General features: G+C 40.2%; 1 protein-coding gene across 1 annotated transcript in view; it reads right to left on the reverse strand.

The window, feature by feature from the left end:
* Nucleotides 1-14,202, reverse strand: part of LOC121008786 (carboxypeptidase O-like) — a 278,938-nt gene that overhangs the window by 227,696 nt on the left and 37,040 nt on the right. The window lies entirely within an intron of this gene.

A 14,202-nucleotide genomic window follows, 5' to 3' on the forward strand; every position in this document is an offset into this window, starting at 1 on the left:
CTTTTTTTTTAACAAAAAAAAAACCTGCAGCCACAGGTGACTTTGAGGGACGAATATGCCCCTTCTCGAGACTCTCAGAGATATAAGTTCGCATTGCGATTCTTTCCGGTTGTGAGAGATTGTAGAGGCGTGCTTTTGGCAGCTTGGCGCCGGGAATGAGGTTAATGGGACAGTCAAACTCCCGGTGAGGAGGTAGCTCCTGAACACCGCTCTCGGAAAACACGTCCGAGAAATCAGAGAGAAATGATGGCACAGTTTTAGTAGACACCTCTGCAAAAGTCGCTGTGAGACAATTCTCTCTACAAAAGTCACTCCACTCATTTATTTGCCTTCCTTGCCAATCAATAGTGGGGTTATGTCTAGTGAGCCAGGGTAACCCCAAAACTAGAGGAGAAGGCAATCCGTTAAGGACAAAACAAGATATATCCTCCACATGAGTGTCACCTACAGCTAGCCGGATATTGTGAACAATGCCCTTCAGAGATCTCTGTGAGAGTGGAGCAGAGTCAATAGCAAAAACAGGTATATCCTTTTCTAATGTGCAAACCTGAAAACCATGCATGGCTACAAATTGAGTGTCAATAAGATTGACGGCCGCTCCACTATCGACAAAAATCTCACAAGAAATGACTTTGCTCTCTAGCGCCACCCTGGCAGACAGGAGAAAATGGGAACTGCAGGTCAGAGGAAAAGCATCAATTCCTACATCAACTTTGCCCAAAGTAGCAGATGAAGCAGAATTTGATGATTTACCTTTTGAGGTTTTTCTCTTATTATCGCTCTTAGTACAGTTCAAGAATCTCCTAGAGGGACAAACATTTGCCAAATGACCTATGCCCCCACAACAAAAACACACCATACTCTGAGGACTAAATCCTCTTTTATCAGGGGCAAGTCGACCTAGCTGCATGGGCTCCTCCTCAGAGGGGAGCGAGACAGGATGAGGCCCCTGCACACTGAATGAGTCCGCACCACTGCCCCTAGACTGACAATGGCTGGACAGAGAGGTCTCGTTTCTTTCTCTTAGACGCCTGTCAAGGCGTACCACCAATGACATGGCAGACTCTAAGGACGTTGGTCTCTCATGGAAAGCAAACGCATCTTTCAATCTCTCTGAGAGACCATGACAGAACTGACTCCGGAGTGCAGCATCATTCCAACCCGAATCAGCTGCCCATCTCCGAAATTCAGAACAATAAAGTTTGTTCTGGTATAAAACACGTAAGTTAGATTCGGCCAGAGCAACACGATCCGGGTCATCATAAATCTGCCCCAGGGCCACAAAAAATCTTTCCACGGATCGAAGGGAGGGATCCCCTGATGGCAGCGAAAAAGCCCAAGTCTGAGCATTACCCCTGAGCAGGGAGATGACAATCCTCACCCTCTGCTCTTCCTTACCAGAGGAGTGGGGACACAAGCAAAAATGGAGTTTGCATGCCTCTCTGAAGCGAACAAAATTCTCACTGCCCCCGGAGAACGTTTCCGGAAGAGAGACCTTTGGCTCGCAACAGACTCCATGAGCCGGAGCAGAGCCCAATGCTTGAAGCTGAGTCATAGATTGACGGAGATCCGCTACTTCCAAAGAAAGACCCTGCATGCGGTCAACCAGGCCAGAAAGCGGATCCATGTCAAAAAAGGACGGTTTTGGTGGATTATAATGTCACGGCTGTTTGTGAGCAACAATAGTATACACAGTAAAAAGAGCTACTGACCGGACCCAAACTAGGGAGGATAAAGGGTGACCCCTGTCAGACCCTCAAAGCTCTCCCTATTCTGCTAAAGCACATGCCCGGATCCCAATGGCGGAACGAGGCATGCCCACGTGCCTAAGACTGATGACCACTGTAACCCCTACAATAGTGGAAGGGGCACGGCCACCGGTGCCCTACTCAGTATATGGAGGGAACCGTGGCCACCTCAGATCCAGTCAGAAAATAATCAGGTACACAATAATGTCTGTACACTTAGCTGAAGGTGTTGCAGCCGCAGAGAAGACGGATCCAAGGACAGCTGGCAATATCCGGAGTGCTTGCTGCAGCAGAACACAGGTCCAGTGAACTGATAGCTACAAGTGAAGATACTAAAGCAAGAGCTACAACTGAAATGAGAACTATAATCCACGCCCTACAATAGGAGGAGGGGTGATATAAAGAGAGGGAAATCAAACACATGAGGAACAGCTGGGAGGAAGGAAACCAAAAGTAAACAGAGCAGTGAGAACTCCTCCCAGCTCTAGTAGTGACATCATCACAGGGGTGGAGAAACAGAGCTGTGAGAACGTCCCAAAGCTCTGGTAGTGACAGACGGATAGCGACCTCCTCCTTGCATGCTTCCGCCCTGCACAGCGTTTTTTGCCGGCCTTGTAATAGCATTTGTATTGGGATTGGTGTCATGTGCAGTGCCCGAATGGTTAGCAGAGGATAGCACAGATGATTCTGGGGTGGAATCAGAGGATTCAGCGTCAGTGGAGCTAAAAGCCACTTTGTTACCTCTATTCTTTTTATAGTACTGACGTCGTTTCATAATAGAGCAAGGTGTATAGGTACGCTTATCAGTCCAATTATACACATTATTAGACCTATAATCCTGCAAGTCACGGTTGTATTTCTCTTGTTTGATGTGAGTCAAACTGTCCTCCATTGTATTTAAACTCTTTTGGAGTTTCTGATCCAGTTCTATAAATGTCTCAGTATTAGCCAGAGGGGTTATCAATTCCTGTGTAACCTTAATTTCCTCACGCAAAGTGGATAGTGATTGTTCCTCATAAGAAATAATAAGTTCCATAAGTTTAAATGAACAGTCAGATAAAATGAGTTGCCACTTGCTAGTGAAGTCATCAGAGTAGACGGTAGTAGGTTTTATTCGTAGGCGCAAGCCGTGCGGTATCATCTGTTTGTCAAAATACTTAGTTAGGCTTGTTAAATCCCACCAGGTTCTCAATCGTGAGTGCTTTTGGATTTTCAAATTAGGCTCACGGATACCGTCAGGATTGAACAGGCGTCATGACACTATTCTACATTACTAATATTTTTACTTCTTTTTTATTATTGTAATTTGTAAATTTTATCTTACTTTCTATGTCTTTTGGCATGTTGTAATTGTTATGCACTTTATCTGTGGAGGATATCATCAGGAGGTGTGTCCTGTACCTGATTGTGATCACCTGTTCTCAGTGGTTCACTATTTAGTCTCGACTTCACCTCCTACTGATGCACATCATGACTAAGGATCCCCATCTATAGTGATTCGAAACCGGTCGATTTTCTGCATTGCTGTATGTTGGTTTTTATCTGCACGGGATTAAATAAAGCCTTAAAGGGGTTATCCCACCTCCTCCTTACCATGCCGTTGCTGCTTTCTCCTGTACAAGAAACTGCTCAGTTGGTGGGCGTTTACATTTCTATTGATTGACTGCTGACTCTGCCTCCTTCCTTTGCGTGCGCGCTCCAGTGTTAGCCGGAAATCATTCAAGCTGCCGCAGCTACAATTCTCATCTCCCATCCCCTCCCTAGAACTAGATAACAATGGTAAGTATTTCATATATGTTTGTCTGTTCTGTATACTCAATCCTGTGTAGAGGTACGGCGTGTTTGCTATATTGAATGTCATGCCGCATGACATTCAATATAGCAAACACGCCGCAACCAGTGGCGTACATACAGTATTCACATTTGCGACCGTGCCCGGAACTCATGGTGGACTGGCCGCCTGTTGACCCCCCCCCCCCGCATCATGCTGCTGCCAAAATGACAGTGCCCAGCATTCGGTTTTTGGAAAATCTCCCTCATGCTTCTCCTGCCCCGTAAGCCTGCTCCACCAACTTTATGAATGAAGCAGGCAGGCAGGGCAGGAGGCGCATGATGGAGGTAGCTCAGTGAGAGATGCCGGCTCGTGGAGTAGTTTATTATGTCCCATGTATCCGCTGCGCTGCCCTGACACCCACTGCCTCGTTCTCTGTTTCGCATCAGAAGCGGTGTTGTACTTATGGGGGCTCTGTGGAGGGTACTTATGGTGGGTGTTTGGAGGGCACTGATGGGGGGGTGTTTGTAGGGCACTTCTGGTGACTTTATGGAGGGCACTTATGGATCCTCTGTGGGGGGGGCACTGTTATGGGGATATCTGTGGAGGGCACTTATGGGGATATCTGTGGAGGGCACTTATGGGGGCTCTGTGGCGGGCACTTATGGATCCTCTGTGGGGGAGGCACTGTTATGGGGGCTCTGTGGAGGGCACTTATGGGGATATCTGTGGAGGGCACTTATGGGGGCTCTGTGGCGGGCACTTATGGGGATATCTGTGGAGGGCACTTATGGGGGCTCTGTGGAGGGCACTTATGGGGGCTCTGTGGGGGGGCACAGTTATGGGGATATCTGTGGAGGACACTGTTATGGGGATATCTGTGGAGGGCACTTATGGGGGCTCTGTGGAGGGCACTTATGGGGGCTCTGTGGAGGGCACTGTTATGGGGATATCTGTGGAGGACACTGTTATGGGGATATCTGTGGAGGGCACTTATGGGGGCTCTGTGGAGGGCACTTATGGGGGCTCTGTGGAGGGCACTGTTATGGGGAAATCTGTGGAGGGCACTGTTATGGGGATATCTGTGGAGGGCACTTATGGGGGCTCTGTGGAGGGCACTTATGGGGGCTCTGTGGAGGGCACTGTTATGGGGATATCTGTGGAGGGCACTTATGGGGGCTCTGTGGCGGGCACTTATGGGGATATCCGTGGAGGGCACTGTTATGGGGATATCTGTGGAGGGCACTTATGGGGGCTCTGTGGAGGGCACTTATGGGGGCTGTGTGGGGGAGCACTCCCTCTATTGTAATAATAGGTTGGTGGCAGTGTGCACAATCCCCCGCCACCCCTTCCTCCCTCTATTGTAATAATTCTTTGGTGGCACAGTGTGCGCACCCCCCGGCCAAACCCCCCCCCCCCCTTCCTCCCTTTATTGTAATAATATTTTTTTAATGGACAGGATACACGGATCACGGTCGGCTGCAAAACGGTGCATTTTCCTTTTTTTCCACGGAGCCATTGAAAGTCAATGGGTCAAAGAAAAAAAAAGGAAAACGGCACAACGGCCACGGATGCACATAACGGTCGTGTGCATGAGGCCATAGGGTGATATTTCTTGCAATATATTATTTAAAAACATATATTTTTATATTATTGTTTTATTGTCATACATTTAGTTAGTATTAGCTATAACCTTTGTTCTTCTGATTCCAAGGCAACCAGTAAAGATTACAGAGAGGTGATCTCAGATTCTGAATTAGATGTACTGGAAAATACTATGTCATCAATGCAGGTAATTCTAATTTTATTATATTTATTCTGTCTGTCTGTCTGTCTATTAGAATCTATATTTTTTAATAAATCAATTGATAATCACAGAATAGCTTTTTTTTGCATGTTCTGAGATGATCACAGACATATCAGCATCTTTACTCATGTATTCTGACGCAGTGTATAATTTCTGAAATTTTTTGAAAAGAGCTTCTCCATTGCAAACATGTTTTATTTACTGCCAATGAAGCTCAATGACATCTCACGCTATGGTAGTCAGAGTCTCCACCCCTACATTCATTGTTGATATCACCGGCACCCTGACGTAGTGTATAATGCAGCCCAAGGCTCAAACCATATGCATGAATTTATTTTAAAACCATATAATTTTGTTTATGGGAAGTCAGCAATCCCACTCCTAGTGTGAAGTATTGTCATAGCATTGCGGGCGATATGGAGGAAATTCAACAACTGTAAGAAATAATCAATTTTGAAGAATACAATTTCATTACTAAATTATCTACTTATCCTCTCCACAGTCATACTATTTAGATTAAACTGCCTTGGTAAATAGGGCTGCACGATATAGGAATTTGGTGCGATTGCAATTATGACCCTAAAAATTGCGATAACCATATGCCGTTTGATATTTTAAAGGGAATCGTGCTAGAGGTCTATTTGCTTGCTTTTTTACATAGGAGCCGCTGACTCGGATGGGTATAACATAGTTATGGTGTATCTGTGGAGGACGCTGTTTTGTGCTAGATCTGTGGATGACGCTGTGTTGTGGGGGATCTGTGGAGCATATGTTTATGTGGGGGATCTGTGGAGCATATGTTTATGTGGGGGATCTGTGGATAGCACTGTTATAGGGGATATGTGTTATGACACATAGGGCCATGAGTGGGGCCAGCGTAAGACACACCTATAGCATCTTATCCTAGTCCCCCTCATGGACCTATGTGTCCCCTCATGTGTCCTAAACTGTGCAAATCACTGGCTTTGTGTGTAAAGTATTCTACTACTGTGTGAAACTAGCTCAATCCTATTGATAACATGGCCAGCCTCTGTACTCACTTTGACAGTACTATGAATGCAGGGCAGCGAGCATGCCGGCCGGCGCATGACTGACGTCACTTATAAACGCTACTCCCACTTCGGGAATCAGGAGATTTACTAAGTGGCGTCAGTCACGCCCTGGCCGTCCTGTTCGCTGCCCTGCATTCATAGTACCTTGAAAGTGAGTACAGAGGCTGGCCATGTTATTAATAGGATAGAGCTTGTTTCACACAGTAGTAAAATACTTTACACACAAAGCAAGTTATGTGCGCGTGGTCCCTTGATATATAACCGCAACATTTTCAGGTCTGCCAAATCACCATATTATATTTTGCGATTATTGTGATTCGATTCCTTTTTTGATATATCGTGCAGCCCTAATGGTCACGTCGATTGTGGATGGCATGTTTGCTTTACATACTATAATTCACATCATGAATTGAGAAAATGTAAAAAACAAAGTAAATGATTGAATTCTTTGATTATTCTACAATTATTTTGGTCATATATAATAGCTATGATTGCATTGTCCACAAACAAACTTCTTCAGCCTTTTTAATGCAAATAGTATGAGTAACTTTTTAAAATAAAAATATTTGTATGCAAATTTAAATTAGATATCTTTATTATGTAAAGCTTTTACTATTTTTTTTAATTTCAAATTTAGATATCTGAAATCGATGAAAGTTGGCTCAATGAAAGTTTTGAACATGAAACAATTGAGGAAGATGAGGTATTGAACTCGATTGAACTGATGTTTTATCAACTGTAAAAAAAAAAAAAAAAATGTTACCACTTTCAAAAACTTAGCTATTTGGATTGGTTGCTTTACCTGTCACTTAGTCCCGGAATTAAAATAACGACGGACAAAGCTACTTAAAAATGTTTATGCCTAAGAGTCGGCCCTGTTGGGTTCTTCTCCTCTTATGAAATTAAAACTAGAAGTTTCTTCATAAGAAAAATTTAAAATATTCATGTAAAAAAGAATATGAGCAAATTCATCAGTCCGCTGTTGTTTTGGGGTAGGTGTTTTTTATTTTTCTACCCTTCTTTGAACCTTTCTATAATGGCCAAACTTCCCTATGTTCGACAGAACTAAAATAAAAATATCCTGTATACGATATATTTTTTTGGTCTCATAAAAAAACCATTTTTTATTTTAATCCTTACCTTATTTTATTTTTTTTATTTCTTTTAGGAAATGAAAAGTCTATTAGGGCGCCTAAGGAAAAAAAATAGAGCTGCAAACCCAGGTGAAGACTATTGCTTTCAGACTGACCCATTATGGTCACCAGAAGAGGATAGTTCAATTAAAGAGCCAGACCCAGAAAATAGACTAAAACAATTGCACTGGTGTAACTGTGGACAGTGCCAAATCTTGACATCAGTAAATGATTGTTTATGTTGCACTGAGATCTATGCCTTGGAAAGCCTATTAACCCCGGAAATTACTTGTATCTGTAAACATCCAAGGTTTACTGAAGTTTGTCAAGACAGTGATCAACTAATTGGTCTAATTACATCGATGCAAATTACCACTGGTCGGACAATGGACTCCAAAAACCCTCGGTGAGTCTACTTAGATTTCTATATGACCATAAAGTAAATTTGGAGCTACTGCAACTTGAAGGTACTTGTATTTAGTATAAATCCTATAATTATATTAGATGTGGTTACTTTTAAAACCTGTTACATTAGATATTGCTTGAGGGAGATATCTCTTCAAGAAAATAATCCCATTACAGAAGATAATCTCGTGGATGTCAGACAATAAAGCAATAATTTTTTTTTTTTCTTTTTAGATGTCTTCGTTTGGCCGCTTATCGAGCATTTACTATGTGGGTACATGGCCCGCTGGGTAAACATAACCGGAGACCAATTCCAACGTGTGCAGTTCTAAAAATCAGAGCTCTTTTTCCTGATCAAAATGGTTGTTACACGGGTTTTCACTATTATCAAGACGTTCCACTTACCCAATCTGATTTGGATTTTAACTTTTAATGCTATTTATTTTTGTTTTAGTTTCAAAGTTGTCTTCCATAGTTTGAGAAAAAAAAATTCTGATTCTAGAAAAAATGGTTCTATAAATTCATCCAATTACCTTTTATATGAAGACACAAGTAAACAATTAATCTATTATGATTGTCCATAAAATCTCCTTTCCCGGATTGATTATTTGTTATTTCCACAAATATATACTGTATGTATCCTGGCGTTACGACCACCCTTTAATAACATATTCGAGGAGTTTATTTTACAATATAGGACTAAGCACTACCCTAATGGCACTTCAGCATTCACGTCCCCAAGCAGGTAAGTTATTTATTCTACTGTGTGCAAGGATCATCTCAGTTGATCCATCGTGTAGGGTGGTCCTAGCCAAGGAAAATATTTGTATATAATGAAATTTTAAAGGGGTAATCCAATCTTAGACAATGGTGGCATATCGCAAGAATATGCCCACATTGTCAGATAGGTGCGGGTCCCACCTCTGGGACCCGCACCTACAACGATAACGGAGCCAGGAATAGTTGTGGCTGGAGGACTTCGGGTTTCAAAGGGTCCGAACACCACGAGGCACAGCTCTCCGCCTCTCCCATTGAAGTGAATGGGAGCTCATCGCACAAACGCGGGCAACGCTCCCAAACATTTCTATTGGGCCGACGGAAATAGCTAAGCCAGCGATCGGCTATTTTAGGCGACTACATATAATTGAACGGAGGGCGGCTGCACATGCGCAGTGCACCCTACTCCACTTTCTCTGCTCTGTTCTCCTTGTAGGTGTGGGTCCCAGCGGTGGACTATAAGACAATGGGGGCATATCCTTGCGATATGCCCCCATTCTCTAAGATGGGATAACCCGTTTAAAATTAATGTGAATAACTACAAAAGGACAATCAAAGTATATTAAAACGTACTTATACTGGATATAATCCAATGGCTGAATTTATACCACTATCTTTTTGGGTATTTTATGTACGATTAGAAAAAAATACAAAAGAAAGACATAAGTCAAGCCAACCAATAGAATTTTAACATCTATGTAATTATAAATTACAATATTGATTAAATTGTTCAACACTAAAATAAATAAAAAAATATGTTTTAATACAATGAACCAAAAATATTACCTAACGCACTTATAGCGGCCACCTCTATCCAAAATATTGGATATATCATCCAGCTAGATTTGCATTGATATATTGGTTTTACCAATTTTTTGTATTTTGGTTGGCTATTTAGGTGCATTACATAATAAATTTAACCACTGGTTGTTTACTGTATAAAATTTCAGAGATGAATCATATTAATTAATTTGATGTTGACATTTGTAATTACTTAGAAGTGAAATTCAAATGGACACATTTTTCCACCGTTCAATATACACACTTGACTGTAACATCTAAGGCTACTTTCACATTCTGGGCAGGCTTCTCCGGCTGTCATGAGACAACATAGGCCGATACTTGCTTCCAATTGTGCAGAAGTTCCAATCAAAGTCAGAATTGTTTTATTCAGCCATCCTCTGTTAGTTTGCTGTGATATTGCCGGAAAACCATAACGTACAAATTTATTGACAATGCTATTGGAGCTGAGTTTGAGATGTACTACTGCACTACAGGCAGCACTTGTCTGCCTTGATTTTTGTGTACCCTGTACAGCCGGCTTCAGAAGCCAGACGAAATCGATAAGGTATAAGAAGATTTTTCAATTATATTATTAATTTGGTTTAATAAAATACATCAGATTTTGTCAATCCTAAACTAATGTTTGCTATCAATAAAAAGTTTATCCATATATGTACAAATGACATTATATTATAATATCTCAAAATTGAGATATTATATGGTTTGATTCATGATTGAGTGAACTTACAATTTCGTAAATAAATAAAAATTGACTTATTTTTTGACGTAAAAAATAATATTGCACACAATGTTTACACACTATGTTTTCAAAAACAAATTTTTTATTTTTACATAAACAATTGGTTCAATTGTACAAATTTTGAAGAAGAAACACGACCATTCACCTATACAAAAAATAAAAAATTTTATAGATAAAATCAGTAACAGTGTCCTAATAATTATATATAAATTTTTTATAGTGACGTATATTGTACAATCAGATAATAAGGTATATTTCACTTTGAAAACTTATCAAACCTCATTTTTTCTTTAAAAGAAAAAAAAAGTGAAATAGTAATGCAACCAACTAAGAACGTAGGCATACAATTCTTTCTTCAAATTCAAATTATGCCTCATGTGGCCACTTTTTATAAAAAACTTTAGTGTGGTCAAAACTGTGTATTATGGTTATTTTTTAAGTTTAGAGTTATAATTTTAGAAAAAAAGGAACACATCTTAGTCTTGGTCTTTATACCAACAGTAGTATGATTTTTCATATGGGTGTCCATTTTAATTATGTAAAAGGCTAATATACAAATGTCAAACCACTGTACATGCTCACTGATAATATTAACGCAACATTGAGTATGTAGACTAAGGTTCCATGAACTATTACCCGTTACATATTTCCAAATCTCGATAAATATTTGTCTATAATTTCCTGAGATGGTGGTTTTGGAATTGGGGCAATATTTTTTGGTAATGAGGTTCTTGCGGACTCCCAATCACTCTCAATTCTGTTTTCAGCATAAAGAAATATGTCACGTAGAATTTCTTTCAGGAATTCGTTACAACGCTGTTCATATAGTATTTTGACCACCCAGGCCTTACGGGCTTTTGAATATTCTATTCGAAAACGCTTTCGGCTTGATTCTTCAGTGTAACTTTCAAATCTTCTCAAAGCCACTTGAACTCTTTCTATGTTTCTATTATGGTCTAGAACAGCCAAAGTTGTCCGTGCCACCATACCATCATAGTAAAAATGAACTCGCTTTGGTCTGTATTTCAGGGCACTTGAATGGAACACTTCTAAGTCGCCGGTGTGGCAGAAGAAAGATAAATGTCCCAAGTCACGTTGAAGTGATGGGTTTTCAATAACAGCTTTTATTTTAGCAAATGCAGCGGAATCTTCCGTTAACCATTTAGTGTGTGGAAGTCCTAGTGGATGATGGCATTTACAGTATTGCCCTTCTGAATCCCATTCGCGCACATTCAAAACATGACGAGTAATGGAATTCCATCTTGCCAATAAATTTGAAGCGTCCTCATTACAATTTCTGGCACACCACCAAAGATGGTTTTTTATAGATTGAATCCAGGGAGAAATCTTTTCACAATTTTTGAATTTTGAGACAGCCAGTAGTTTTTGACCAACCGATTTGGCCATATGCCACACATCAAATTGGTGCTTGATGTTCGGATAGTCCTCCCTTACAATTTTTCGAATTCCAACATGTCTGTCTGTAGTTAGTATTCTTACTTTAACATGAGAAGCCAGTATTCTTTCCAATGTCTTTTTGAAAGCTATTTTCTCCAAGCTCACTGAATTATTTGGGGGTACAATTTGTTCAACAGTAAAATCAACTATTTTACTTGACTCAGTGTCCAACATGGTGTAAACGCAGTATTTGGCAGAAAAGCCAGGGCTATCTGATTGCCCATCACCTGCAAGGCACACCGCTCGTTGTCCAATAGCTGTGATAATATTATTTTTTTCTTGTTTCCAATGATAATCAACCATAGGGAATATATATCTTCTTTGGTGCCTATAATGGGTGGATTTGGATATAGAATAGATGTTCATAACATCAAAAAATGATTTAATCTTTAAAAAATGGTTTCCACTCAGCAAAATACCGCTTGAAATCAATAAGTTTCCAGCTGGAACTCGATTAACTAGGGGCTGGCTATTCCTAAGGTGTTTGTGGTGACCCTTTGTGCATTTTACATCCACATTTATAGCAGAACCATTTTGTCTAACCACAATATGCGTTATTTCATGACCACATGTCTTACGGTACTGGCATGGAATCATACCAATTAGTTTTTTAAGACAACTATAAAAAACTAAAAATTTAGGCTCTTGTGAATGGTTATCTGAGTCAGATGATATGTTATCCATGTTGTCCATCCAGGAATTTGTATTCAAAAATTCTGTATCTTCGTCATCACTGTTGTCAGAAAGGTCACTTAGAATTTCGTCTTCTTCAATGTCCGAATCCTCCATTAGTATATCCAAGTACTCTTGATTTGTTTCAATTGACTCTTTTTCAACAGGTTGCACTACTCCTTCCATCCAATCCAGTTTTTTAACAACTGAAGATGGTGCTTTCTGACCTTGTAAACTATTATCATAGGGCGTGCATACCGGTGTGCAGCATACACTCATTGGGGTAGAAGTAAAAACTGGTTCTTCTGGTCTTAGTATACACCTATGAAGAGGAGATGTATGTGGAATGTCAAAACGTGAATAATTTTGATCTGTATTTGATATTGACACAGTATGAAAACCAATCCTTTGTTCGCCGTGTGATATTGAATCAACATTTTCCATAGAAGATAATGCACTTTTATCTACACAGTTGTCATTATTGTTAGCAATGTACTTCTGGTAAAGATCCTCGCCTGATGGTAAACTTTCAACTGTTTCAATTTCTTCAAGAGTAAGTTTTTTTCTCATTCTCTCTATCTTTGGTAAATCATGCGAGTCTGTCAATAGCTTGCAAGTTGTCCCGCAATTTTTTTTTTTCCTTTACATGTTTGAGTTCCAATATTTTTCTTTTGTATTAGTGATGAGTCAATAACAAATACATTTTTGTCCTCGTACCAGTGTAGGTCAGTGTTTGTAGAATTATCTTTTGTTTTGATGTTGACGCATTCATTATTTACTGCAGTGGTTATAGGACTAGAAAATATGGGTAGATATACAGTTTCACCAATCGATAATCCGGATACCACTATGTTACTGTTTATTGTTGATCTATTAGGATCCATGTCAACTCTCTCTGTTTGGGTTACTCGTTTTCTTTTTCGTGGCCTGTTCTCAGTAGTGTTTTCTTGTTTTTCAAAGGGGGTTTCATGTGATACCCCTATTGTATTTTCCGGTGTCATCGTCTTTAGGTCATGAAAAATAGTTGGTAGAGCATGTGGAAATAGTATTTTTCTTGAACCGCCATCCTGATATGCAAAATAATCAAAGTGACGGGAACATAGTCTATAGCGGTCGGTCTGTTTTCCAAGAAATATTTTTTCGACCCAGTCTTCCTAATCTTGAAAATATTGGGGCGCTTGTAATAGCCAACAGCGAATTAAATCTTTTTTTTTTGGGAAAACATGCATAATAATATTTTGTTTTTTTCTTTTCCATGTATTACCACAACCAGGGATGATGCAGGATGGCATGGCTTGAGATGGAAATACACTATCAAATGAAATAGAAAAATTATTATTGACCGTGCAACTGGTGATACAGGCCAAAAACTTCAATTGTATTATTTTATATATTCATTTTTTTAAAAGGGCAATGGTTAGAACATCATAAAGTGTTAAATAAAACGTATCTAATACATACTTACATGGTTTATAAGACAGAAAAAATTAATTTTTCCATCCGGTTTACATCCTGTTAGCCGTCAAACTGATGATGACGAATGAAAAAAACCTACTGTGAGGTTGCCAATTATCAACACTTTATGAGAGAAAATTCATTCCTGACTCCAATCAAGAAAATCATAATCAATCGCTGGATCAACGACCCCTCTCTAGTAGCTATAGCCTGTAATATTATTACACTACGGAAATACATCCAGACACCCAGACGTGAAGTGTTTTATTGCACTCACCATCACCACCTTATCAGGCATATAGCTCCATAGTCTAAGGCCGGGTTCACACGAACGTGTGTGACCCGTGCCTGTGCAGCGGCCAGCAAATAGCGGGCCGTAAT

The sequence above is a fragment of the Bufo bufo genome, chromosome 7, assembly GCF_905171765.1.
Source record: "Bufo bufo chromosome 7, aBufBuf1.1, whole genome shotgun sequence".
NCBI classification, from domain to species: Eukaryota; Metazoa; Chordata; class Amphibia; order Anura; family Bufonidae; genus Bufo; species Bufo bufo.